The sequence below is a fragment of the Phodopus roborovskii genome, unplaced genomic scaffold, assembly GCF_943737965.1.
Source record: "Phodopus roborovskii unplaced genomic scaffold, PHOROB, whole genome shotgun sequence".
Classification (NCBI taxonomy): Eukaryota; Metazoa; Chordata; class Mammalia; order Rodentia; family Cricetidae; genus Phodopus; species Phodopus roborovskii.
In genome coordinates this window covers 12822-39295 of record NW_026125066.1, presented here as the reverse complement: position 1 = coordinate 39295, position 26474 = coordinate 12822, and the positions used below count along the sequence as shown (strand labels likewise).

At 48.3% G+C, this 26474-nt stretch overlaps 1 pseudogene; it reads right to left on the bottom strand.

Moving 5' to 3' along the window:
* Positions 1-8301: 8301 nt before the first annotated feature.
* LOC127225621 (iroquois-class homeodomain protein IRX-2-like) lies at positions 8302-13192 on the bottom strand (annotated as a pseudogene).
* Positions 13193-26474: the final 13282 nt, after the last annotated feature.

The window sequence follows — 26474 nt, the reverse complement described above, 5'->3', positions numbered from 1 at the left end:
CTCTGATCAAACTCTCTGTAACACCTGAGAGCTTCCTTCCAGTATGGGGCCTGGTGACTGCTCCTTCATTTTGTTTTGTTTTTAAGATAAGGTCTCATGAAGCTCAAGGGTGCCTTGAACTCACTATGTAGCAGAGGATGACATTGAACTTTTGATCCTATTGCATCCACCTCCAGAGTCCAGGGATTACAGGAATGCACCACCATGCTCTGTTTATTCAGTGCTGGGGATCATGGCTTCATGCATGCAAGGTAAGCACCCCACTGAGCTGTATCCCTGGTCAGCTTGAATCCTATGAGGAAGAGAAGCAGATAAGTAAGCACGAGAAATGCCCTAATGTAGTGACTCAGTAGACTAACATAGCTGCAGGAGCTGGGCGGGTACAAGATGGGGCATAGTAGGATGTCTTGAGTGCACCCTCCCTTCCAAGGTCCTGAAGTTCTCATAAATACCCCCTGTTTAGTAGCGCCCCAAATTTGGAGGAATTATCTTCTAGTTCTGTAAGGCAGTATCCAAACACAGGGACATGGACTGCACATAAGATGCCCTCTTGGTACAAAGAGATATTCAGGCTCTATCTCATGTCAAACATACTCTAGGAAACTGATTCTAGGAGCCAGTATTTGTTGCTAGCTCTTCAAGAAGAAGCCAAGGTGCCCTCAATACCCAGGGGAATTTAGGGCCACTATACTTCCCTACCCTGGAAGGTTCTCCCTATAGGCTTCCCAGCCTCAGTGAACAGCCAGACTAAGGGTGACAGGCTAGGCATAGTGCTCCTACCAACTTGTAGTCCCAGGCCTGCCAGATACTGGAGTACTGCCTAGTCGGAAAAAGAGCAGGGCTGTGCAACTAATGCATCAGTATATGAAAGGGGAAGACAGAGTTGATTAAATGTAGCTCATCAGAGGGTAGCATCTGCTATGTCCCCACAGTGTTACCTTACCCAACTTCTTCCTTCACATCTAGTCACAGAGAAATAACAAGAAATGTCAACCCTCCTCTGCCACAGGCCTGTCTCCTTCCTGTCTTTCTCCCTCTCTCCCTCCTTCCTTTCCTCTCTCCCTCCCTTCCTCTCTCCATCCACTTCTCTGCCTTAGAGCCACCCTCAAGGAGTTGGTTGGGCGTTGGATCCTCCTGTTTATGTCTGGGTCCATTATCAGGGAAGGTGTTTTAGTTAGTGGAGAGGGTGAGTATCATATAATCATTATAAAACAAATCGGTTTTCCACTGTGTGATAGCCAAGGGGAAGGAACCTGGATCTGCCACCCACTCCTATTTAAACAAACTAATGTCACTCTAAAGGCCATAAGGAGCCTGCTCTGCTACCCTCCTCCACTGTGGCTTTGGCTAAGCTGTCAGGCTTGACCCCCTCATTGGGATGTGGGGTGGGCAGCAGCAGGGCAGACCACTGTCCCCCGCTATGGATGTGAGGATTTCCAGGGTTCAGTTCCCCAAGATACTCCATGGTGAGGAAAATTAAGGGAGGTCCCCCGTGGTAGGTGCCATCACTGTTCCCCCCCCCCCACCTTCCACAGAGCTTGACTAGGAAAGACTACAAAGTACAGCTTTCTGCAGGTTTGGATCTGACCTCCACCTGTGTGTCTGGTGCAGGTACCACCGCCTTCTAGCATGGAGTGTGTGTGTGTGGGGGGGGCTGCATTTTCCTGTAATTCCAGTAAGCCCTGAAGATCTTCTCATCATTTCCAGGAAGCTGATGCAAGGTTTCTGAATGAGGTCCCAAAGAAAGGTTACTACAAATGTATAGTAAATATAGGGGTTCGGGACTCCCCATGACACTATCAAGAAAGCACCTGGTGACCTGAAGTGCTCTCTGGCGCCCCCCATCTTGACCAACAGCATTTGCAGAGAGGCCTCCTACTGTGTTCCTAAGAAGGGGCTGGAGAAGGGTGCTGTTAGTTATGGGGCCAGTGGCACCTCTATTTCTATGCATAAGCTCCGCAGAAATTCCACAGACCCGTGCCTACAGGCAATGGAGCAGATCACCAGCCTCGCACACGCACACCTGCCCCCTTTACGACCCTGGAGGGTGTGAACTGAGGGCCAGAAGCTCACGTGGAGCTCCGTGGATTCTCTCCCCAGCCTTGGTCTCCAACTCCCTCCCGGCTGCTCTACTGGCGCTGATTGAGCAGTTCTAGGTCTTCTTAGAGTCTGGGGAACATCCAGTTCTGTGTGACAGAGACGTGTGCAAGGAAGGAACCCAATAAAAGCCAACAGAGAGGGGAAAGGGTTGGCTGGGAGCGGTTCCAGCTGGCGAGGATGCAGCTGCGAGCTGGGGGGATGCTGAACACTTGCCTCTCTTCCCTGTGGCTGGGGAATCTCGATCGCCCTGAACCAGAAGTCGCTTTCGATTTTGCCCAGCGCTCTATAGCGCCGCATCCTTAAGCTCCGGATTCAGGAGCTCTGGTCCATCCAGCCCGATCCTGCCACGCTAGGCTGGCTGGCTACTGCCAGAGAAGGAGGGAATTGGGGCTCAGATCCCGGCAGGAGACCAAGGGCTAGTCCTCCTGTGGACCGAGCATGGGTAGCTCTGGAATGGGTGCCTTTCTGCGCATCGGAAGCAGGGAATGAGAAACCCAGAGCCCAAGGGCTCCGGTGGCTGTGGCGTCCTCTATGGAGTCTGTCTCCCCAGGAGATGTGTCCTGACACCAGGGCGGGTTGGGTCGCCCAGGCCTAGGGAACCTGACCCTAATTCCACATCGCGAGCATGCTAATTCTAAGAATCCGATGAGACATTTCTCCCTCCCTGTCCTCCACATCCAGGTGCTCTGCCCCATTCCCTCCCCCAAAAAAAAAACTCGGTGAGGCCTGGAAAGCCTGCAGGGAGGCGGCTCTCTTACTCTCAGTCACATCAGCTTCTGCTCCGGGTTGCCTGCTGGCCTTATACGACCTCGATGTGATAATTAAGAGCACACGTGGGCAAGGCTCTGTTCTGGTGGACAGAAGAACAGGAAGGGGCCTGAAGGAATCAGCTGAAGGGCTTCTGGGCTCAGATGGTTCTAGGGATGGGGATGGATGGATGGAGCGAGAGCTTTGCACAGGACAAGTCCTTGAAATACAAGGATTGTAATAGACTAGCAAAACGTGTGCTTGGAGCAGACCTTGGTGTCATTCTCAGGGCATGAATGTACTTCATAATGCGCGCGCGCGCACACACACATACACACACACACACACACACACACACACACACACGGCACCCATAAACGAGGATCCCACGGACAAACGGGGTCAGGGCAGCCCCCCTCAGGGCACAGTAAGTGGTGCCTCAGATGCCTTCAGCTCAGGCCTCTGGTCTGGGACAGTGTGGTCAGCACAGGGCAGGCTCTGGGGTGGTGGATTACATCAGGGACACAATGCCCGATATCCTTCAGCGTGCGCCACTGCTGCTCAGCTAAAGCCGAGAGCAAAGGCTGTGTTCCTAACTCTTGGTCTGGGGGCTACATTCATGTTCTCCCCTAATCTGATAACTGACTTTTGATCAGTCCTGTTCCGCAACCCCTGCCAACTATCTCTCCATTCTCTCTGATCGACTGGGGAACGGGAACTTGCACCCTCGCTGGGCGAAAATGCAGCACCACAGGCCAGTGTTCCAGAATGGACAAGGTGTCAGAAGAAGGGTCCTCAGTCCAGACCATCTCCTCCAGACGCGTTCGGGTTACCCTGCCCTTGATCTTGCGGGCTGAGACTAGCGCGGCGGGCACGCTGGTCGCTCAGACCTGTGCTGCCTTGGCAGCCCAGCCCCACACCCTTTGATCGGCCTTATTCATTCCAGCTGCGCCCTATTTGTCTGTCATTTTCCCCCTTTCCTCCGGAATCATTATTTATGGCAGAAAAATAAAAGGTGCTCCCTGGAAACAACCGAGGCAAGGAGTAAATTTCTGAGAAACAAGAGAGTGAATGTGTTTCCTTTTAAAGGTCATCAAAAGGGAGGCAAGGGGGAGGGGAGAGGGAGGGGAGAGGAGAAGGAAGGGGGAGGAGGGTCTGATCAGTGCTTCCTGGAACTCATTACGGGAGAGCATTAACTAATCACCAGATCAGAGCCACGAAAAGGCAAATAATTTTTAAAATCACCGAAGGTAATTATAACCCTGTTGTTGACACTAACGATTAATAATTGATCAGGAGTTACACACAATAAATTGTCAATTTATTTCCCCATAAAAAATGTTTGCTAGTGTAGCTCAGTTTCCTCCCCTGGGCATGTCCTAGGAAGATCCAGTCCGCTTATACAGGCTGCCTGGATCCTCACAGTCAGTCCTTGAAGAATATTAGATTTAACTTCTTTTCAGCTCCAAATAGATCAAATAGATACAAATAGTGTTGGTTTTTTTTTTTTTTTTTTTTTTTTTTTTTTTTTTTGAAAGCTTTTCCCCTAACAGCTTGGGGCCAAATTTAAACAAACAAGCTTTCTTCTTCCCCCTTCTACCTAGGATTGCAAGAGAACAGACAGGGTGTTTCATAACTGTTTTAACTGTATTATCAGTATTGTCTTCCTAAATAATGTCTTCAATGTTCATTTTTCTTAGAAAAGACAGCACTCTGTACCCACTCCAGGGGACGAGAGTCAGGACTCGGCTAAGTGTTTGGAGGGGATGGAGGTGCCCTGAGAGACTGCAGAGAGTTCTGGTAAAGACTCCTAGGAAAACCTAGGAATGTGGGGTTAGCTGGGTTTTCTCCCTCATTAAGCTGTGGCTGAGGTCCGAGGCAGGCTGTGAGCATTCCCCCACCAGGATGGGGGAAATTATATTGTCATAGATTAATTCTCTTCAAAATAAACCTTTAAAATATTGGTAGGGATTTGTCACTTGCATGAAGTTTTGAGACTACATCAAAGGGCTACATCCCCCTCCCAATCTGTAGAAATTTAAATGACGTTAACATAACATTCACTCGCGGCAGACAGCTGTGTATTGTTTCCAATATCCACTTGGATTAACATCCTTAAAACACTTGAAATGCTATTGTCATAAAAGCGATTTTAAAGCATATTTAATGTAGCAATAGATTTTATTTGGGGTCTAAGTGGATGTTTTCTTGAGATCTTGATGGACTGGTTAACTAAAAGAATTAAATGGTGGCAATCATTATAAGTATGTGGCTAGTTAGAGTGAACTTTATAACAATTCGAAGTACATTTAAATTTTAGAAAGGTTTCTCCAACTCCCTGTATTGATTTGAAATGACTTTTTTTTTTTTCCAAATTGATGTCTGTGAAACTACTATCTCATAATGTTAGTTTAGGTGGGTTTCAAAAGGGCGCTCATTACCTTTTAGCCTCCTCCATAATTATTTCAAAGTCTGTTCTTGACCCTAGAAAGCATGGGGCTTTGGTGCCATCCAGTGCACCTGGACCAATTGGAAATTCGCGGAGCTTTCCGAGCCACAAAACTCTGCAGACCTCTGGCACTATGCAGTCCTTGCTTTCTCCTGCTTTCAGAATGAACACCGGGTGCAGCCCGCAAGGGGGTGCATTGGAAGACTCACCCCAAATCCTAGCAGGCTGCTGGCTGCCCCTGCCCCCCCCGTTCCCTGCCCCTCCTGACACGCAGACAAAGGTGGATGAAGTTCTTTTCAAGTTTCAAAGGCAGTTGCTGGGCAGCTTTGCTGAGACAATAACTCTTTTATTGGGAACAAATGTTGACATTTGACGAGCGCAGGAGGCAGCACCCCACCGGCCCGCCGCCCGGCTAGCGCCCCGGGTGCTCTAGCTCTCAGCAGTGCCCGGCCCCGGGTCCCACCTGAGATTAAAGCACGAATTCTGATAAATCAGCTCTAAAGCAGCCCGAGCTGTGGAGGGCAGAAAGGCTGCGGAGGCCTGACAGTACAGTGGCAGGGCCCAGCAGCCACTGGCGCAATGGGGCTTGCAGGCAGTATGGCTGCCCTGACCCAGCTCCACAAGGCTGATTTCTCCTAGGCGGTCACTTCCCTAAACAGTGATTCTTCCCCCACCCCTCATAAATCACTCTACATTTCTAAAAAGGTCCCTCTAAACACCTGCAATTTTATGTTCTTAGTGCTTATTTGAAAACCAAGTTCCCCAGTAAGATATATATTCAGGTCTGGAGGGAGGTGGATAAGCTGTGGAAATCTCTGATAATTTGTTGGGCATATAAACATCAAAGCAGCTTCATTAGCTTTGGCTAATCTCCTGAGGGCCTCTGAATTGTCACCCAGAGAAGCATGCCAGTCCTCTGGGAGGGGGTGGGGGGTGCGGAGGCCTGAGCTGCAAAAGGAACCCTGATTGTATGCCCAGGTAAGAAAATCTTTTCTGCCCTAGGAGAGGGGCCACTTTAGCCACTTAATCAGATTTCTAATTCTGATTACATGCAGGAAGGATATTTTGGGTTTGAGATATTTTTCCTGCCACGAAGTGGCCACACTTCTGCCTTAAATGATGCATCTTCGTTACAGTTATCTCGAGCTGTCGGTTTGTTAAATATTGTTAACTTTCATACGTTCCCCTAAAATTTCAAAATATTCAACTTACAGCATTACACGTGATAGAGATACTGACACCCAGCCCTTTCAGTTCCCTGATATTTATGAATCATGGCTGACTTCAGTAAAGCAGGGCGGTGTTACTGCTGTAGTGCAGTGTAAAATGCATCTGGGATGAGAGATGGGCATCTCTGGAAATCCTAAGAAACCCAAACAGACAGACACACAGACAGACAACCAAAGTACCCTCTGACTCCCCCGGCCATCCCTGGAATCTCTCCAGAGTAGCAAGGGTCCTTGTTTAAAAATAAATACTTTCTTTTGCCCCCTCCCCCAGCTCAAGGCAACCCCCCCCCCAGGCAGGGAGGGAGAGGAAAGTATCTCTTATCCAGAAACCCAGGACTTTAGATCCAAGTTCTAAATGCCCATGCATTTCAACCCAATCCCCTAAGCCCAAGTAGCCTTCATTTCCCCCCTCTAGAGATACCGACTCAGTTCCTCCCCAGGCTGGCCTGCTGGGGGCTTTGCTTCAAGTACATAAGATGACTTTCCAATACCCTTTCTAACAAGACCCCAGCAAGAGGCCACTAATTTCTATGGCACAAAAAGCCACTGGAGAGAGATCCTTTTGTCAATATCAACTGGCCTAGCAATTTCCCATCCTCGGCCACATCAGCCTATCGGAGCTGGCAGATGTTTAGACAAGATTTTATAAATCGTTCAATCTCAGCCCATAATGAACCCCAACTGACCATTCCAGAGCAGCCCAAAGCACCAGAGACCTCCCCGCTGGGCTCCAATAACGCTCCCCTGCCGTACTGTTATTAATCATGGGATGAAATAGGTGAGCCTCTTGGAAAATAAGCGTATGATTGATTAAAGGGCAATCTAAAGAACCATTATTCTTGCTTTATAAACGTAAGTTATATTCACTCAATTTATCTCTGCAGAGGAAATAAATGATTGTTCACTTCTCAGAAATTTTATTATATGGGTATCTACATAATTTGAGAAAAGCTGAAGTGACAGAGTGGCTGCTTTTATGATACTAATCAAAGGGGCTGGGTTACTTGGCTGCAAATTCCAGGCTGGTCCTGTAATTACGAGGTGAGGAGACAATAAAGAGACAATGTCTGAGGATGTTTAAACTTTTCTTTTCCCTGAGGGTAAGGGTAGCAGAGCACCACAGTAAAGAATCTACTTCCCGCCCCTCTCCTGGTAATGGGAACTAAACTGAAAGGAAAGGAAAGAGCCCTTCAATAAATGTTCAGGATCTTATGTCGATTGAGACATTTCAGGCTCAGGAAAACAACTCTTCCCATCAGCAATTTCTTGTGCGAGGGTCCTCTCCAGCATTAATGGGAAGATCCTTCTCCAGTACCACAAAAGAAGATAAAATACCGAGAGAGGTGGCATATCCTTTTATTTTTCCACATTTTAGAAATGTACACTAAGTAGGGATTTGCATATTCTGAGAACAAGAACATCTGAATTATTTTTTTGCAACACATCTGTATGGGAATCAGCTGGAACCGCAGGCATCTCCCTGTTGAACATTTATGTCTTGCTCCTGTCTCTAATTTTCAAATAAGCTCAAGAAGGAGTTTATTTCACTGCCTAGGCTCTTTATTTAAAAAAACGAGGTAGGATCACCTGGCAGTGGGGGGAGGGCTGAGGGGGAACCACGGGCTACTAGGCCTCCCTACCCAAATCAGTCTCCAGTAAAAATGAGCCCTGAACACCATTTTCTTGTAGGCTAGTTTGTTTTTATTTACAGTTTTAGATATAAATTAGTAGAGAATTCATGTTAGACAACCAACAGAGATTGTATAACCAGCAATGTTCAAATAAAAACCAGGCAGAATTTATTTACAAAAGTTTTAGATATCATTGCAATACAACTTGCATAAATTACTAGAAGCTTTATATCATTATAAAAATAAATATCAAATTTGTTTCCGCTTCTGAAGGACTCAAGTTCTTCAATCACATTAGTTCTACCGTGTACATTTTTTTTTTACAAATAAATTTTACAGCAAGTCCTATTACACCTATAGAATATATACCGTGGCATGAAGTGATCAAGATATCCTGAGAAAAAAACAGATTGTTTCCAAACACAAACATGGGGAATCTATACTATGCCAACAGATTCACATATGCCCAACAATGTGTGTCCAGTCTTTAATGTCTGTGGGTTGGAGTGCAGTATGCATCCTCTTTTACAGTGGCACAAGATGTGGTCCGGATTTCCACATCTGGGGTTTGTATCTGTGTATTTATGAGCTTGGGGAAGGAGAATGGCCTCCTGACTGTTATTTTTTTTTTTTTCCAAAGCAATTGTGACACCTACCTGTGGACCAAGGAAAAAACCAAATCATGCCAGATTGTTCAGTTTCACACCAACACGTTACCAAAAAACCAAACCAAACCAAAGTATAAACAACAACAACAACAAAAAACCCCACAAGCTTGTGTTTACTAGCTCTGCCTCTTTGCCATCTTTAGGGTCTGGGAACAGTAATGCTGCCTTGTAGGAAAGTAAATTTTGATAACAGCTCTGGGCTAGGAGAACTATAGAGTCTAGTAGTGTGTTCTATGAAAGACCAGCCCCTGCCAATATCCCTTCAATCTTATTCTGAAAACAACATCCGTTACAGATTTTAATGCCCGTTTCTGAAGAACTCACTCATCAAGCAAGGTGTCCTTTATGTATCTAAAACAATTCTCAATGACAAGGAGATGCCCCGACTTTTAAACCATCATGGACCAATGGGAGTAGAGGTGGGGGTATATGTTACATGTTTGAGGATGTGTGTGTATGGTTGTGATGTGTGTGTGTGTGTGTGTGTGTGTTCAGATTCAAGAAGTGATTCTCCAAAGCACAACTTGAGCAGGGGGAGAAGGGGGGGATCTATAAAACAGAAGGCAAAGAGGCAGAAGGAAGCCAGACTCTATTCTCCAACCCTTGACAAACAAAACCACACCACACAGGGCATAGGCTTGGGGCTGTAGGACGGTAGGACACAGAGGGAACCCACTTACTTGAACTGCTGAGCTTGGCCCTTCTATAGGTAGGGCTGGACTCCTGCTCCAACAACCGCACAGCCCTCACTGGCATCTGTCAGGGAGGGGCAGTTAGTGAGGACAGGCTGCAAACCCTGGCAGCTAAGTACCTATCAGCTTTTATCTCTGCAAGAAACACACACTCCCAGGGAATCTAAGATCCAGTTTATTTATGCGCCGCTCCCCCCCCCACCTGCTCCTTCCTTTCTTTCCTCTCTTGAGCCCCCCATCAGTACCCCATTCGGGATACCAAATTAGGAACAATGTAGGCAGTGTAAGAAAATTGGGCCTCTGAGAGTTCCCGACCTGTATTTTCATCGAGCCCAAAACAGAAAGATTCAGCTAAAATCCATTTAACCAACACCACAGAGGGAAGACTACACCCAGCAGAGAGGCAAGCTCAGTTTTTTCTTTTTTTTTTTTTTTTTTTTTTTTTTTGGCCTGGCAGTAAGTTTGCCAAAACAGAATACTTAACGATGATGATAGTATTAACAGTAAATTAAATAAAGAGTAAATAAAACAGGGTAGATCTAAAAAGAGGGCTGGCTAGTCCTCTTTGCTTTCACCTACAATCCTCCTCCTCAAGTTGGCTTCCCTAATTCTCGGTCTGTCCAAAGGTCTCCCACTCCAGGAGCCCTTTTCTAGGTTTCTAGCTAGTTCTGACTCACCAGGATCCCTCCCCACCGGCCTCGGGCAGCCTACCTTTCTTGGGCTCGTAGCCGCCGCCCGGAGGCCTGTAGTGGGACTCCAGCGGGTGCGAGCCCGTTTTGCCCGCATCGCTAGCCGCCTTGGGCATGGCGTGTAGCGTCTCGCCTGGTGCGGAGGCTGCTGCGTTGTACCGCAGAAGGCCCTGGCCCTGTAGGGCTGCATTCAAGTTCCCATAGTTTGTGTAATTGCCATAGAAAGGCGACGTATAGTAGAGGTGGCGGCCCAGCAGCGGAGAAGCAGAGTAGGGTGAGCCTCCCGGAGGGGCCCCAGATGAGGCGGGCGCAGCGGCAGTTGGCAGCCCCGGAGGTCCGGCAACCCTGGCCCAAGCTTGGTTGCTTGAGGTCCGAAGTGGCGATCTCTGCCAGCGACCACAGCTTGGGCTTGTTGGTGGGCGGCGGCGCTCCAGGCGACGTCCGGCTGCCTAGGGGCGTCTTGCCACCGCTGCCACTGCGTGGCGCGACTTCAGGCGTCGGGCTCAGCAGGGGTGCCTCCACGCCCGTGAGTGGCGAGGAGGTCACAGGCTTGGGAGGCGCCAGGTCCGGCTCACACTCGTCTTCCTCATCCTCCTCATCCTCCAGGTCCTCAAACTTGTCCTTACACTCTGAGCCCGATTCGCACAAGGGATCCCCGGGGCGGCAGGGCAATTTCTCCCCCATCTGACTCCGCCGAGCACGAGTGGTCCGTGAGCGAGTCGACGTGCAGACTAATCCCTGCGGGGCGCAGACACGATGGGCGCAAAGTTGGGCCAGAGCGGATACCCACAGTCCCATCCGCCCAACCCAAATGTCCTGCATTGGGCTTCCCCATGACCCTGCACCTCGCCCCAAGGCAGCGTTAAGCCTTGAGAACTCCAAACCAAATCCCAGGGGGCCAGAACGAAGCCGTTTGGCCGCTTTTGTAGGCCCTGGCCCTGCGTGGCAGGTGCGTAGCTTCAGCCCCAACCACAGCCCGCCTGGGAAGAAAGGCTCCTTGAGCCTTCGCACGACCTCGGCCCCGCTCACCTTCATCCTCGGCGGAGGTCTCTGTGCCGTCCTGAGCCTTGTCGGGACTCTCCTCCTTGTTCCTTGCAGCATCTCCGTCGTCCTCGTCCTCGTCCTCGCTTTTGTTCCTCGGGGCCCAGGTCATTTTGTTCTCCTTCTTGAGGCGCCGGCGCGCATTGGCGAACCAGGTGGAGACCTGTGTGAGGGTCATCTTGGTGATGATGGCCAGCATGATCTTCTCTCCCTTGGTGGGGTACGGGTTCTTGCGGTGCTCGTTGAGCCAGGCTTTCAGTGTGGCAGTGGCATCCCGCGTGGCGTTCTTGCGGTATGCTGGGTCGTTGAGCTGGTATGGGTAGGCCGCGCTGCCATATGGGTGGTAGCTGATGGCGCCAGTCATGCCGGTGGTGTGCGTGTCGTATGGCGAGCCCTGGAAGCCACAACAGCCTGTGAGTGGAGGGTGAATGGGCCCTCAGGCGTAGCCCCCCCCCAAAGGCGACCCTATCGCCCCCCCCCACTGCCTTTCTTGTTTGGCTTCTCTGGGCTGTGAACCTTTCTGCAGAGAGAGTACACAAGGAGAAATACAAGGCCAGCTGTTGGAAACAAAACTCCTGGCTTTTGATTTGAGAATTTTATTTTTAACTATCTCACTCCCCCCTCCCCAAACTACCTAAGTTCCCGAGTAGCTGGAACAGTGTCTGCAAACACAATCTCTGGATAGCCCCGCAGTTCTGCAGGTAGTTTCTTGATATCTAAATTTCATCGGATGCTTCCCGCGCTACTCTCTCACCCCCTTCCGTCCTTTATATAGTTAAAAAAAAAAAAAAGAAAAAAAAAAAAGAAAAGAAAAGAAAAAAAGAAAAAGAAAAAAATACTTCGGAATCCTACTCTGCTATTCACCCTCTAAAGCAGAGTAAATCCAATTTGCAACTCAGAAGCCGGTCAGCTTTTTCAATTCTTCAACTACGTAGTAATTAGCATTTTAATTCATCTTTTAACGTTTAAATAGGAGATGCTTGTAACCTTCTCCCAAGGCCTGGTTTCCACCTAGGGTATTAACCGCCCCCGCCACCCCATGTCCTCCCACGCCCCCCAAACTGCTACGACCCACTCCGGAGGGGCCCGTTCTCAGAACCCAGAGATGTTCAGTTTCTGGAGCTGGTGCCCATAGGCCGCACACGAACTCTGGCAGCACTTAGCGGGTCCCAAAGCGGTCAACATATTTTTTTGAAAGTCAGATCTGAGAGACATTTAAAGGCCAAGACTAGAAAGCTTGGGCTTGGATGTAGGGGCGGCAGCCAGAGGCTCGGTGTCTCACCTAACTCGGTGACCCCGCCACTAGCGTGGCCAAGAAACCCGAACCGTGCGGCAGTGGCCCTAGAGGCTCGGAGAGCGGCGGCCCTCGGCCTGGAACCATGCGGGAGGGCAGCGAGCCGACTCCGCAGCCCCAGCAATCCGAAGGCGCGGATTAGAGACAACTCATGGTCCCGGCCCGGGTGGAGTAGCACCTCGCACAGGCTTAGGGGAAATCATCGCACAACCGCTGCGTGTCAGCCCGGTCCCTTGTTTCGCGCGGCAGCGGGTGACTCCGGAGCCTCCGCCCGCGCCGTGTTCTCAGTACCCCGCTCAACCCAAGCCAGGGATGGGGGTCTCCCCGCCCCCACCCAAAAGCGGTTACCATGTAGGACGGGAAGCCCGCGGCAGCTGCCGCGGCGGCGTCTGCGGAGTACTGCAACGGGCTGCCGAAGCCGGTTGCCGCCTGCGCTGTGAAGGCCGCCGAGCCCGGGTACGGACTGAACGCGGAGCCGGACGCCGAGCGCGCCAGCTCCTCGCTGCGCGGCGCCGCCAGCGCGGACGCGCCGTACGCGGGCACGAGTAGAGCGCCAGCGAGCCGGGCGCTTGGTACAGGTAGCCCTGCGGGTAGGACATGGTGGGCGCGGGGCGCGAGGCCCGCGTCACGCAGAGCAGCGGGCAGCGCGCGCGGCGCCCTCCATCCACGCCCGGCCGGGGGCGCACCGGGGGCTTCGGGCCGGGCCAGGCTGGGCTAGGCACTAGCCTGGGAGGCCCGCGGGCAGGCGGATCTGCGGGGCGGCGGCGGCGGCGGCAGCAGCGCGAAGCCGGTGGGCGCGCAGCCGCGCGCCAGGCCGGCGGTCGGGGTTTGGGGGGAGTCTGCAGTCGGGAGTGAGGAGTTGAGGAAGGAGCGCTAGAGTTTCCGAGGGACATTGGAACGCGGAGCTGTCCGTCACACTCTCATTTGCATATTCTGGTGCTCGCCCCTCCCCTGCTCCGCCCGCTGACGAGGCCCTGGCCCAGGCCGGGGGAGGGGCAGAAAGCGGATGGGAGGGGAGTGAGGGGAAGGCGGAGGAGTGGCAGCGATCGGCAGGAGGGAGGGACGCGCAGGCTTTTGTCGCGCAGCCTCCTCTCGCAGCTCCCGCCCAGCCCGCGGCCCGCCGCGGAGAAGTCAGGCCCGGCCAAACTGGGCGTAGCTCTCACCCCCTCCCACTGGCATGTCCTCCAGCCACGTCCGCGCACTCCGATGCCGCCGACTCCAGCCTCGGCCCAGCCACCTTCCTCATTTCCCGGGCCCCATTCAACCACCACCGGCGTTCTGGCTCGCCTCGCACTGATCTGCAAAGGCCTTCCACAGTCAGGCCGGTCCGATTCACCTGGGGGACGTACGGATCAGGCAGGCACCCCTCGTCCCCTTAAATATACCAGCCGAGGTTCCATCCCGTGTCCAGTGCAGATGCCGCAGAGAGCTCCAGGGCAGTTTGGAGACACCTGCAGAGTTGCTGGGCGGTCTCACTTCTACGGTCCTCTGTCTGCCTAGCCTCACCGCCCAGGCTGCCCGCGTGGCTTCGCTTCTGGTTGCCTGCTCCTGGCGCCCGTGCTGCGAAGCATCGACCCGGAACCGGAGCGTTTTTTGGTTTGGAGCTGTTCCCAGGAGGCCCCTAGATGACGCGGCTTCTGTCCCAAGTACAGAGAGAAGATGTCAGACTACGTGTTAGGAACTTCGTGCCTATTAACGTCTGGAACGCGTCAGCGAGTGATTCGCCTCAAAAAACAAACTAAGTAACTAACAAGACCCCAGTCACCCTGGCCCTAAAAGGGTTTTGTTTTCTTTGTTAGTTGAACGCATCTTCGAATTTGGGGAAGGCTCCCGACAGAAGAGTTGCTTCTGACTTTGCTAGAGTCTCACCGCCACTTCTTGAAGGGACAGAGGCCAGCCAGTGAGGTGGCACATCGCTTCACAAGTAGCTAAGGTAACCTGAGGTTCAGGGGAGGTGACTGGCAGGTCCCTCGGGCTAAGTGGTTAGCGAAAACCCTTGGGACCCCCGCCCCTAAACTTTCCCGCCCATACCTGCACCCTTTCCCCTATGTGAGGAGATAGGTGGCCAGAGGGATCACCGGTCCAGTCCACTGGACTTGAAGGACTGCCAATGGGGGGCGCTCAGAGACTCACAGGGGGTCAGGTGTGAGCTGGCCCGGGAGGGGGCGCCCACCCAACAGGTGTCTCTTCCCCTTGAAGCCGGCTAGGTGGTGCACGAGGACGATGCTTCGGGTTGTGGTGCGAGCCTGGAGCTCAGATCAGTTGCCATTTCATCCTTGGTGGGCTCTGAAGCTAGTAGAGGGCGGCAGAGGTCTCCAGTGCGAGTGCCCAGCTTCTGCGTGGGCCTGGGCAGTGGCACTCCAGCTCCCCGGTTCCAGATCCAAGGCACCCAATGAACGCAGTAGGCAGCCAGCTTGCGTTTTGTTTTTCCCAGTTTCAAGAAACCAGGAGTCAATTGCAGTGATGGATTGAGTATTGTTTTTTTTTTTTCTTTTTCCTCAGGCTGGCTGGCAGGCAGGCAGGCAGGCAGGCATTCAGGCAGGCAAGAGTGTCTATCTCTTTTGGTATGTACTTCCCATGCACTCTACAAACACTGGTGTTACTATACCAATACATCCTCCCTTCTCAGGGCTCTTCTCACTCTCCCCTACAAAACTTTCAAGAGCCTTTAGCCAGTAGCACCCTCAGAGTCTTGGTGCATCTGCAGAGTTCACTTCCCCCAAAGACCCAGAACTAGGCCATGATATGTTGCAAAGCATCTACTGGGACCACGACACTGGGTCTACCTAGTTCAGGGGAGAGAAAGAAAGGGAAAGGAGGGGGGAAGGGAGGGGAGAGAGAGAGAGAGAGAGAGAGAGAGAGAGAGAGAGAGAGAGAGAGAGAGAGAGAGAGAGATGGGAGGAGGAGGACAGAGGGTGAGAGAGTGAGAGGAGACAGAAATACCTGCCAACCCAGCATCTCAGTGCAGGGCAACTGGGTGGAGCCAAATCTGCATATTCAGCTATTTATGTTTTCCTGGGAAGGAATTCCTCTGGGAAGAGGCCTTCAATGAGATCCCACATACTGTATAACAATCACAGGTTTGACTCAGGCATTCAATTAACTACCAATTAGATTGGTTTAAGTTTTTTATATGAAGTCTCTACATTTTACGGGGGGGTGGTGATTGTAAGAATCTTGATCTTTTCATTTGTAAAGACTAGTTTACTGCCACAGTTTCAGTGGGGGTGGCTTTACCCTCTAACCTTTGCCAAGGATGGAAGAGAAAATAGCCAGTTATAAAAAGCCAGTAGCAGGTCCCTTATGCCTAGATGCAGCTGATTTGGACATCAGTTAGCTACATAACTAGACAAGCATGCTTGACTTTGGAGGGTCTCTGTGCAAAACATCCTAGAAATACAGCCCTCTTGTTGGGTGCAACCTATTTAGATCAAATCCCTGTATTTCTTCTAGCAATGATCCTCTACCAAAATATAAAATTTCCATACTGCTGCCTGTTTTAAAAAAAACTGGCTACTTTGTGCAATTAAACAGTCAACTCTGACTACATGCTGATTTTATTGGCTTTGTGCAATTAAACAATCAACTCTGACTACATGCTGATTTTATTGGTATCAAGTATGGCGAATTAAAATGACCATACAGGTACATTAACGAGTGAGTTCCCTATTGTTGGCTTTTTTTAAACTCCCCTTTCACATTGATGCTCCCTAAGTCTGAAAAAGCCAATTTTTCTTTTCTTGGGTTAAAGCTGGCTTGATCTTTTAAAACCACCATCAACAAAATCAATGAGTAAAATTCATCACTTCCAAGTGTGGAGCCTGGGAGACAGTCCTCACTGAGGCTTCTCAGGTCATACACGGGGTTAGCTCAAACTGCTCTGAAGACTCACTGCTAAGACTCTTATCCAACAACTTCCCTATCAAAACAACAACAACAACAAAAAAAAAACAAAACAAAAAACAAAACAACAACAGAACAAAAGTCATGGGTGATGTGGTCCAGGGTAGGAAGGGTGTTCAGGTGTAACAGTCTCTTAGGAAACCTGGTCCTGTTTTCCCAGATACTTAAATGGGGTGAACAATGTGCGACACTGAGGAAAGCGAAAGCGACCGCCTGTAACAGTTACCTAGGTTGTGGGTACTTCCTGTGGATTCTCTCGGTTTTGTAGCAGAATAAAAACTATTACTGTTAACATGGTCAGGGCTTTACCGCACCTTCAAAACTGGTTTCGGAGACCCAGGTGGTCGCTCGACGCTGTCCTATCTATCCTGTGGCTTTCTGGAGGCGATGCCGGCCAGAGTCTCCCGGCAGGCGGCGAGGGGCGCTGTGGCTCGCGCCTGCCGGCTTTGGCCCAGCTGCGAAAACCTGGCGCTGCCACCGCGCCACCGACGCGTAACTGACGCCCAGCCAGTGGCCGAAACTGCCTCTTTCCATGCCTGTTTTATTCAGGAAAGAAGGAAAACAATACCAGGGCATTTCAATAAAGCCAGAGGCTCTAACTCATTCTGCTTCAATTCTAGGGTTCGTGAACTATTTAAGTCTGGGACCCAAAATAGATGCCACTTTGGTGTGTGCAGATTTTTTTTTCATAAAAAAAAAAACGCCTTTTTAAGTGGGTTTACTTTAATGAGGGACATTTAAAATGTAAGTAGTTTTCAGTGTATTAAATCATATTCCTATTACATTCGCAGCCAGGACGTTTTGGCATGTTCGTGGCGCTCATTAAGAAAGAGAGGAGAGAGAGAGAGAGAGAGGAAGAGAGAGAGAGAGAAAGCGCTTTTGTTTTGTTTTGTTTTTTTTTTTTTTAGTTTCGTTTTTGTTTTGTTTTCTTTTAAAGATTTTCATTGCACCAACTTTAATTCCACATGCAAAGGCAATCTCCCCTCGGGCTTCGGTTGTATTGGGGCTGCATCGGTATTTCTAGTTTCTACAGCCAATGCACTTTCCTAAAATACGCTCATGCGGGGAAAGCCCACTGAAGGTGAGTGGTCTTTGACACCGGCATCCTGGAAGGGAGAAATCTGGGCCTCATCTGGGGTTCTCAAACTGTCTTGTGAGGCCTGACCTCCTTGGTGGGCATCCGAGACGCCTGTCTCTGCGGAGCAGGGAGCTCCCTAAAAATAGATAAAATAAAATTTAAAAGCACGCACTCCCCCCCCCTTTCCCTTCCGAAGATAGAGAATTCCAATACCAGTGCTCCCTCCTTAACACTCCTGGCTCGCCCCAGATCCTACTCGGCCAGTTGTTATCTCCTGGTTTTCGTTAAGTGGGCAGCGTGAGTTCCCGTTCTCTGGTTGACGCCCAGCTTAGCACAGGCTTCATGAAGTTTCTCTCCCTGAGCTGAGTCGGCCAACAAGCCTTAACTTCTCCCACATCTTCCAGTCGCTGTCCTTGCCCTGTCTGCTGGTGTCGTGCTTCCGCTCGCTCCTTCTCCCCTCTCCAGGTCTCTCAGATGCGATCCTGCGGTGTTCACAGCAAGGCGTCCCCCGAGTGGGCCCAGATCCCTGCACCCCGCCGGACTGGGGCTGCGCTGGCCGGCCGGAGCTCCTGGGAGTCCGCGGTGCCGCCAGGAGGAGCGCAGCGCGAGCAGACTGAGAGACGTTTCGGAGAAGGCGCTAGTTTGCAGTCCAGGAACCCGTGAGGGAGTTAAAATGAGAGCCTGTTCCATTCCAGAAACGTCGGAGAGCCACTAGTCGGAGAGCGGCTAGAGCAACTTCAACAGCGGGCTCCCTGAGCCGGGCACCCACGTGTGCCTGTAGCCCACACTGCAGATGCGGGTCCCCGACCTACACAAGCTGGCCTCGGGGTTCCTAGGAGTTGCAGTCTTGGGAGACAACGTCCCCCCTACCCTCAGGGGTAGCTGCTCAGGGTTCTCACAGTCAGGTTTGCAGACATAGTGTGCACCTGGTGCCTGAGCCAGGCCTCAGGAGAAACTGCAAATCAGCCTGAACCCAGGAGGTGTCTTTGCAGGAAGGAAAGCGCAGCAAGAAAGCCACCAAACCCTAAGTCTTCATACATTTCTTTCTCCAGGAAAGCCAGACCCTGTAGAGTGTGTGTGTGTGTGGGGGGGGGGGGTGGGGCAGAGTCTGGGCGGCATTTAACCTCGAACACACTCTCACTCAGAATGCTGTTACACACTCAGGGACATAGTGTAAGGAGCATTATACTTTTTTTTAAGAAAGAAAAAGTGGACGTCGGGAGGGATGGAGAGAGACAAGACAGGGAATGTAGGTTTTTAAAAATGGGTAAGTCTGCATCAAAAGTAAGGCACATCAACTGAGAGAATGGCATTGGCTCAGGTGCAGGTACGGGTAAGAAGGTATGTAGACTCAGATTCTGGAGAAACAGAGGGAGACAGGGGCAGATTTCTCATCTACAAGAACCTGAAGATGGCTGGATCCACTGTGTTGGGGAGGCCTCCAGACAAAGAGATTCACTTCATCCACGACCCAGAGTAGAAGGCACCCCAACTATCTTGGCTGTGACAGTTCAAATTACTTCAAAGAAATGTGTGTGTGTGTGGGGGGGTCCAGTTGGTGACACCAGAAAATCCAGCGGTAAGAGCTGCTGTCCACTTAGAGAGCACAAGAAATATTACATGGGTGCTGAGACTGTGGTACAGAATGTCAGGCTTCAGACTCTCCAGTGGCAATCCTGGTGATGGGGTCATGGTATATTCCCTGGTACACAAATGTTGCCCATCGTGGAGGTGAGTGGACCCAGTCCTGTCAATAGGAGACTGGGGAAGAAGGGGAGAGGGCAGAGAGGGACTTTGCCGAAGATGGAATTTAAAAGCAAGTGGCAGCATTTTGTGCCTGTAGACAGAGTGAGGGGGGATCTTGCAGTAAAGTCTGCACTCTGTTTCAGGCACTGGATGGATACTCATGTGGGGCGGGCTGGCTGGCTCTCATCTCTGTCAATAAGGTTCTGTCCTGAAAGACACTCCTGAGATGAGGTAGGTAAACAACTCAGGGCACTAACAATTCTTAACCAGGAAGAACAGTTGCATGGGGCTATATTGCTGTGCACTTTTTGTGACTGTATGTGGGTTATTTATGTTTCTGAAAGGCACTAGCCTTACAAAGGAGCATCCTAGGCATGGAAATGCAATGTGCTTCTTGTGCGAAATGTTTGATTTTTAAAACATCACTTAAACATTTTTATTCTGCATCTCTCTTCTCTCTTCATAATAAATAAATAAAAGATGTATGAGTTTGCAGTTTAACCTTTAAAACAAATAGTATCTCTCTCTCTCTGTGTCTGTGTGTGTGTGCTTGGGGGTGCTGTTTGACTTTTGGCAGGGACTTGGGCAGGGTGTTTTTCTCACAGGAAATCTGGGATGTGGACCTGCTCTGTTCTGGACTGTATACAGGGGAAGTCTGGTAGGCATAGATCCTACTAGAAGAGGTATAATGCAGGCAGGTCACCTGTATGCCTTTGTGGGAAGTGCTTGACTCCTGCCCTGTATAGAATTCTCATTATACCACAGTGAACAGTGAAGGTCTTTTAGAGAATTCAAATAACAATTAGAGAGGGGATGCCAGGGGATGGGAAGAGCCTGGGAAAAGAGCATAAAACCTGAAAGGCAAAGAGAAGGAGACAGAGAAGAAGGAGTGTTAGGCACTGCCACCGCCCCCTTGCATCTCTCAGGCTACCTGGGCCTTTCTTGAAGGCCCCCTTGTCCTTGCTGCATCTAGAGGTATGGGTATTTGCAAACCTAAGTCTCAGGGGGAGAAGTTCTTTAACACGGAAGGTCTTCCTGTATTTACCTGCTACAGAGGCAGAGAGGAGGGCAATATATTTCCAAGGCTTTCTTTTCCTTTGTTCTGTGGTTTGAACCTGATAAGAATGCAGCCTTGGGATAGATACTGCCTCTTCTGTTTGTCCCTCCTGTCCACAGCAGGGGTTCTTCTTCTGGCCACTTTCCCCAGTAAAGCCTTCCATTTTACAAGAGTTTCCAGGGGTAATGTTTTAGTCAACATAGCTGCTTGCTTCATGCCTCTCTATTTCATACCCATCTCTATGCTATCCAGTGTACAAACTAGATAAGGATCAATGAAATGAATACATACACAAGCAACAAATACCTGGCTCTTAGCTGGTCATTTCTGGAAGGCATTAGGATCGGTCGGGTTGGATGTGGAGGAAAACATGGTGTAGGCATTTCTTTGAGGCGTTCACTCCCAGCCCCACCTGGAGAGCTTTTAGATGAGCCTGTGTTTGTCTAATCTGAAGTCAGAAGAACCTCACTTGCACTTGTAGCTCCAGTCTGCTTCACTTTGGCACATTGCAGGCAAACAATAGCAAAGTCTCAGATTTGTGTCCCTCCACCCTGCTGCAACACCAGTTACTTCTGCGTTGATAAAGGTCTTCTTGGGGACTCCACGTAAATTCTGAATTAGCTTTGCAATGTCTACAAAGAGCCTGCTGAGTTTTGACTGGGTTTCAATTGGCAAAGGAGATCAATCTGTGGAGATTGCTTTCTTAAAAGCGTATTGCCTCACTCAATGTGCAAATATTACAATTTTTCCCCTTAGTAAGACTCCTAAATTGTTTTCTTGGGATTGCTATATGGCTTTTAGCATGCAAACTTTGACTGTACTTATTAACAATATTCCACAATGTTTTATTTATTTGCTATTGAAAAGCAAATGTAAAATGCAAAAAAATTTAATGACAATTTTAGAGACATAAAAGTGAGTTTTGTATACTGACTTTATGTTTTTCAACCTTCCTAGCACCTGGCAGTTAATTACATTAGCTTTTTGTAAATTAAAAAACATTCTCTGTTGGATGTCCACCAAAATTTTATGTCTTTCTTTCTGATTTACTTGCCTTCTTTTTCATTAGTTATACAATATTAATTGTATGAAATACTGTGGGCTTCATTATGGCATTTTCATACCTGTATATAAAGTACTCTGATCATGCCTACTTCCTCTTGTAAAGTGATTACTTATATTGTTCCATTATTGAGTGAAATTCAGGAGTCAGTCATTGAAGTAAAAACCTGATTGAAAAAGAGCAGCTGAGAAGCAACCAGTGACCTCTTCTCTCCTTCCTTCCTCAATTTAAAAGGGGCCCAGATATCTTTCTAAGTGCTTACCTACTACTTCCTGTGTCTCTTTATATGTCCTGGGTCCTCCAAAACCTCTATGACTACTTCTGGTCAGCTAGTAGCTAGCTCCCCCTTGATTCAAGGTAAACAGTCTGGGGAGTGAGAGAGTGGGATCAAGGTATCCCACAACACCTGTTCCTACCTCTGACCCACCTCTTCTCCCCTAATCCTCTTCTACTCTGTGAAGGCCTCCCTTCTACTCTCATCATTACCTGTAGATTCCTCATGTGAGAGCAAATGCGATATTTTTTTGTCCGAATCTAGCTTATTATACTTAACATGAAGGATAATCCTGAGTCCCATCTACTTTCCTGTGAATGACATGATTTTGTTCTCCTTTATGGCTTGATTAAGGCCTCATTATGTCCATGCCCAAAGTTTATTTTCACCAATGACCTCTTTTGTTTTCGCTACCCTAGTATTGGGTGGGTAGTCTGGAGGAAGCCCTGCCTCATCCTTGTCCTGGGAGAGGTCAGCTTCTGGCACTTCATTCAGCAGCAGATTTGGCTGTGACTTTGGTTTTCTGTCACCCCTTAAGCCAAATAAGGGCTTTTGTGAATAGCAGTTGAACTTTCTGGAACTACTTTTCCATATTAATGAAAAAAAGAAATTCCATTTCAATCTATCAATATGTGTTTCACTACTTGATTTTCAAAAGTTGAACTCAGATTGCATTATTGAGGCCCACCCACTGGACTTGACTATTTTACAGGCCAAGTCTCTCATGAGCATAGGAACCCAAATCATCAAGCATGTTCGAGAACAAAGCTTCATACCAATGGGCAGCACAGACATCTTCTCTGCAGGAACTTAATATATTAGGGAAAAACCACACGGAACTATTGGTGGGGGATGTCTTTCTGTATATATGTTTATCTTATTGGTTGATGAATAAAACAGTGTTTGGCCTATAACCATGCGGGAAGGATAGGTGGAGCTGCCAGACCAGGAGAAGGCAGGAGAGGGCAGAGAGAGGCTAAGAGAGACTCCATATAGACCACAAAGGAGTAACAGGTCCAGGCATTCTCTGGTAAGTCAAGACTATGTGGAAATACATAGATTAATAGGAATGGGTTAATAATTAAGACAGAACTAGCCAATAAGAAGCCCTAGTCATTGGCCAACAGTTTTATAGTTAATATAGCATCTGAGTGTTTATTTGGGGCAAATCAGCTGTAGACATGGTGGGATAAGAAACACCAGCTACAGACTATTTCAACATTTTACAGCTTCTTGGTTTTGAGGTTGTAGCTCTGCTGTGGAGTGCTTCCCCGGCATGGTCAAAACTGTAGTACCATCCCCAGAACTGCAAAATAATCAAACAACAAAACCCCAAACAGCAACAGCAACAAAAGCAGCTCCTGAATCAAGATCATCCAGGAGAATGCAGGTGAGACAGAGTCTTTACCCTGCTGAATTGACATTAAAGCGATCTATTGTGGGTGAGAAACACAAGTGTGCTGAAGCTGAGGAGAAAGAAAGGTGTATCCCCTTCTACTCATCATTGTACTACTGGACCTCAGTTTGATAAGGCAGTCATACATACACATAGACAGAAAAGAGACACACTTGGAAAGTGTCTACAACCCCCCCCTCAGCTGTCTTCATAATGTTCCCTTATCTCCACATGAGAGTTTAAAGAGGCCACAGGATTAAAAACTCAGTGACTGGAATGAGTACTATCCCCCACAGGGCTTATGTCTCCGAACACTCAGTCCCCTTGGTAGCACTGTTTGGGGAGGCTTGGAACTTTGGGTGGAGGAAGTATGTCAGAAAGATGGGAGAGGAGTTTGAGAGTTTATAGTCTTGCCTCATTTCTAGTTCATACTGCTTTTGGTATGTGGGCACTGAAATGTGGTCTCTCAGCTGTCTGCCCAGGCTGGCTATTTTGACTGCCTGCTGGCATGCCATTCTGCCATTGTGGCCTTTCATCACTCTGAAACCAGAAACAAAAATAAACTTTTCTTCTACAAGTGCTTTTTGGTCATGGTATTTTATCACAGCAATAAAAATAACTAGTACAAAATTCTTGGTTCCCCCCCCCCAAAATATGTATTTATATTTCTGAATTATAGTAAAAACCAGTAAGTATGTTTACTTTTTTTACATGTCACTCATGGTATTATCAAAATATTAAAACAGCAGGGATAAATGAAGTCAAACACAACACTTAAAATCACAGCACAGTATGGAAAGTCAGTCAAGGCACTAAAATACAATGAGATTCAAAAGCTATGGCTTGAGATGCCTCATTGATGAGAAACTCCTTCTTCTTGGAGTGGGGTGCAGAGTTAGTGAAATGTCAGTCAAAGTCCCAGTATCCATTGTTCTGCAATGGGAACGTTGATGTTCAAGTTGGTATGGAATCATGGAAGTTTATAATGTTGAAGTGAGACAGGAGGACCAGCCTAAGAGCTAGTGACTTCATTTCCTGCCTTGCTGTCAGGAAACACAGGAACAGCAGCAGGCTCCACAGGTCTGGCCTGTTAACTCTGAGATGGATGCTCTGTCATTAGAACAAGCATACACCCAGTGAAAGAAGCAGATTAACCATGCCTCTCACCTCATGGCATTACAGAATTATTTAGAAATTGCTCATGGAACAAAGTACAAAACATCTTGCGAAAAAAAGAGGGATTGAAATCTCACAAGTTATAGGTCTTCAAGAAGTTTTTCTTACTATCCAACCAAAGTTGTTTATTGTAGCAAAAAAAAAAAAAAAAAAAAAAGCATACTCTGGTTGAAAAGTTGTTTTGAGTGGAAAATACAGTCAACCTAGGGCTGGAGAGGGGTGGCTCAATGGTTGAGAATTCATATTACTCTTGCAGAGGACTTGAGTTTAGGTCTTACCATCCACACCAGGGGGTTCAGCTCCAGCTGCAGGGGGATCTGATGCTGTTATCTGGCTTCTCCAGGCACCTGCATTCACATGCACATACCCGCATATGACTATAAAATAAGTGAATTTTAAAATGAAAAGGCAAATCACAGCCAATCCTTGTATAAATTAGATGTCATTATTAATTATTATTATAGTATATTCTTTAGTGAGGTATTTGTAGTTGTAAATGCATCTACCACAGTAAAATAATCAGATAAAAAAAATTTCATGTCTCAAATGGATACTTCTCAAAGAAGATATAAAACTTGCTATTAATTATTTTGAAAATGTTTAACATCGGCAGCCACAACGGAACCTTGTTGACTTGCACATGACAAGCCACTAGAATGGCTAAATTTAAAATACCAGTATTGAAAGTGAATGAGAAAGGGATATTGAGGCAGTGGAGTGCCATTGGTAGCTGTGAAGCAAGGCCCTATCTGTGCATGTAACTGTGACACGTAATACAACATGGAGAATTCACTAACCAATCATTTAAGAAGTTCTGCTCCTGATGTTCACCCCAACACACACCAAAGATACCTTTTGACCCATGCCCGTGGCAACCTCAGCCTCAGCCTGGACACCCTGAGTGTCAGCAGATGAATGGACCACTGAATTTTGGTCTATTCAGACATGCAGGTTTGGAGATGTGTGAATGGTAAGCGGCGCAGATGAATTCCGGAAGCAGTGGGTGAGTGGCAGATACAAGGATGTGCGTGGTGTGAGTCCCCTCCCTGTGTATCTTTGCTTCACAACAGGCAGTGTCCAGGGTTACGAAGGTCATGTGAAGTCTGGGGTGGTGGAAATGAAGGAGGGATTTTATAAGAATCAGCGTCACAACATTAAAAAAAATTAAACTTAGTGTTTGTGATTTACATGACGTTTAAATTTCATCTCCATTAACAAAGCAGACTGCTTATGTTTTTACTGAAATGATGAATTAATATTTGAATACTCACCGAAGAATGAAGAATTCATATTTGCATGGCAGAGTCTAAAACTCTTGCCAAAGCAGTTGTTCTGAGTAATGCTTATCTGATGATAGATGGGGAATATTCTGGTTTTAGCCTAACTACTTTTTGGATCAATTTTTTTTTGTTTTCCCTTTAAGTATATGTTTATGATGTGTCTCTGTAATAAGTCTTTCTCTGTCCCACCAGCCAGCTTCCAAATTACAACATGGAGACTTCTTATTAATTATGGAAGCACGGCCTTAGCTTAGGCATGTGTTCCTAACTAACTTTTATAACTGAACTAACCCATTTCTGTTTATCAACGTGCTGCCACATGGCTCCTGGCTTTTGCCTCTCCCTCCTGCATGTCCTGCTTCCTCTGTATCAGATGGCTGGCATCCCCATCCTTTTTCTTCCCAGAGCTCTCTTTGTCCAGAAGTCACACCCATACCTCCTGCCTAGTTATTGGCCATTTAACTTTGTATTAGACCAAGCATACATCATTACACAGTGAGATCAAATATCCCCCCAATATGTTGGTCTCTGTGTGTATATGTATCTGTGTGTGTATTTCAGTGTGCCTGTGTCTCTGTGTGTGTGAGTTTATCAGTGTGTGTCTGTGTCCATGTGTGCACATGTGTCTCCTCTGTATGTGAGTGTGTCTTTGAGAGGGCATGCCATGCATATCTGTGTCTCTGTGTATGTATGTATCTGTGTGTCTCTCTGTGTGTATGTTTGTGTGCCTCAATATGGGTGTATATCTGTGTGTATCTGTGTGTGAGTATGTCTATGTACATGTCTGAGCATGCATCTGTGTGTATGTATCTGGTGTGTGTGTGTATGTGTGTGTGCATGTGTGTTTGTGTGTATGTCACATAACTGCAGGTACTTGTGGGAGCCAGAAGAAGTCACTGGATTTCCTGGAGCTGGCATCTCAGGCAGTTGGAAAGGCAGTTGAAATGAAATTGGGACCTCT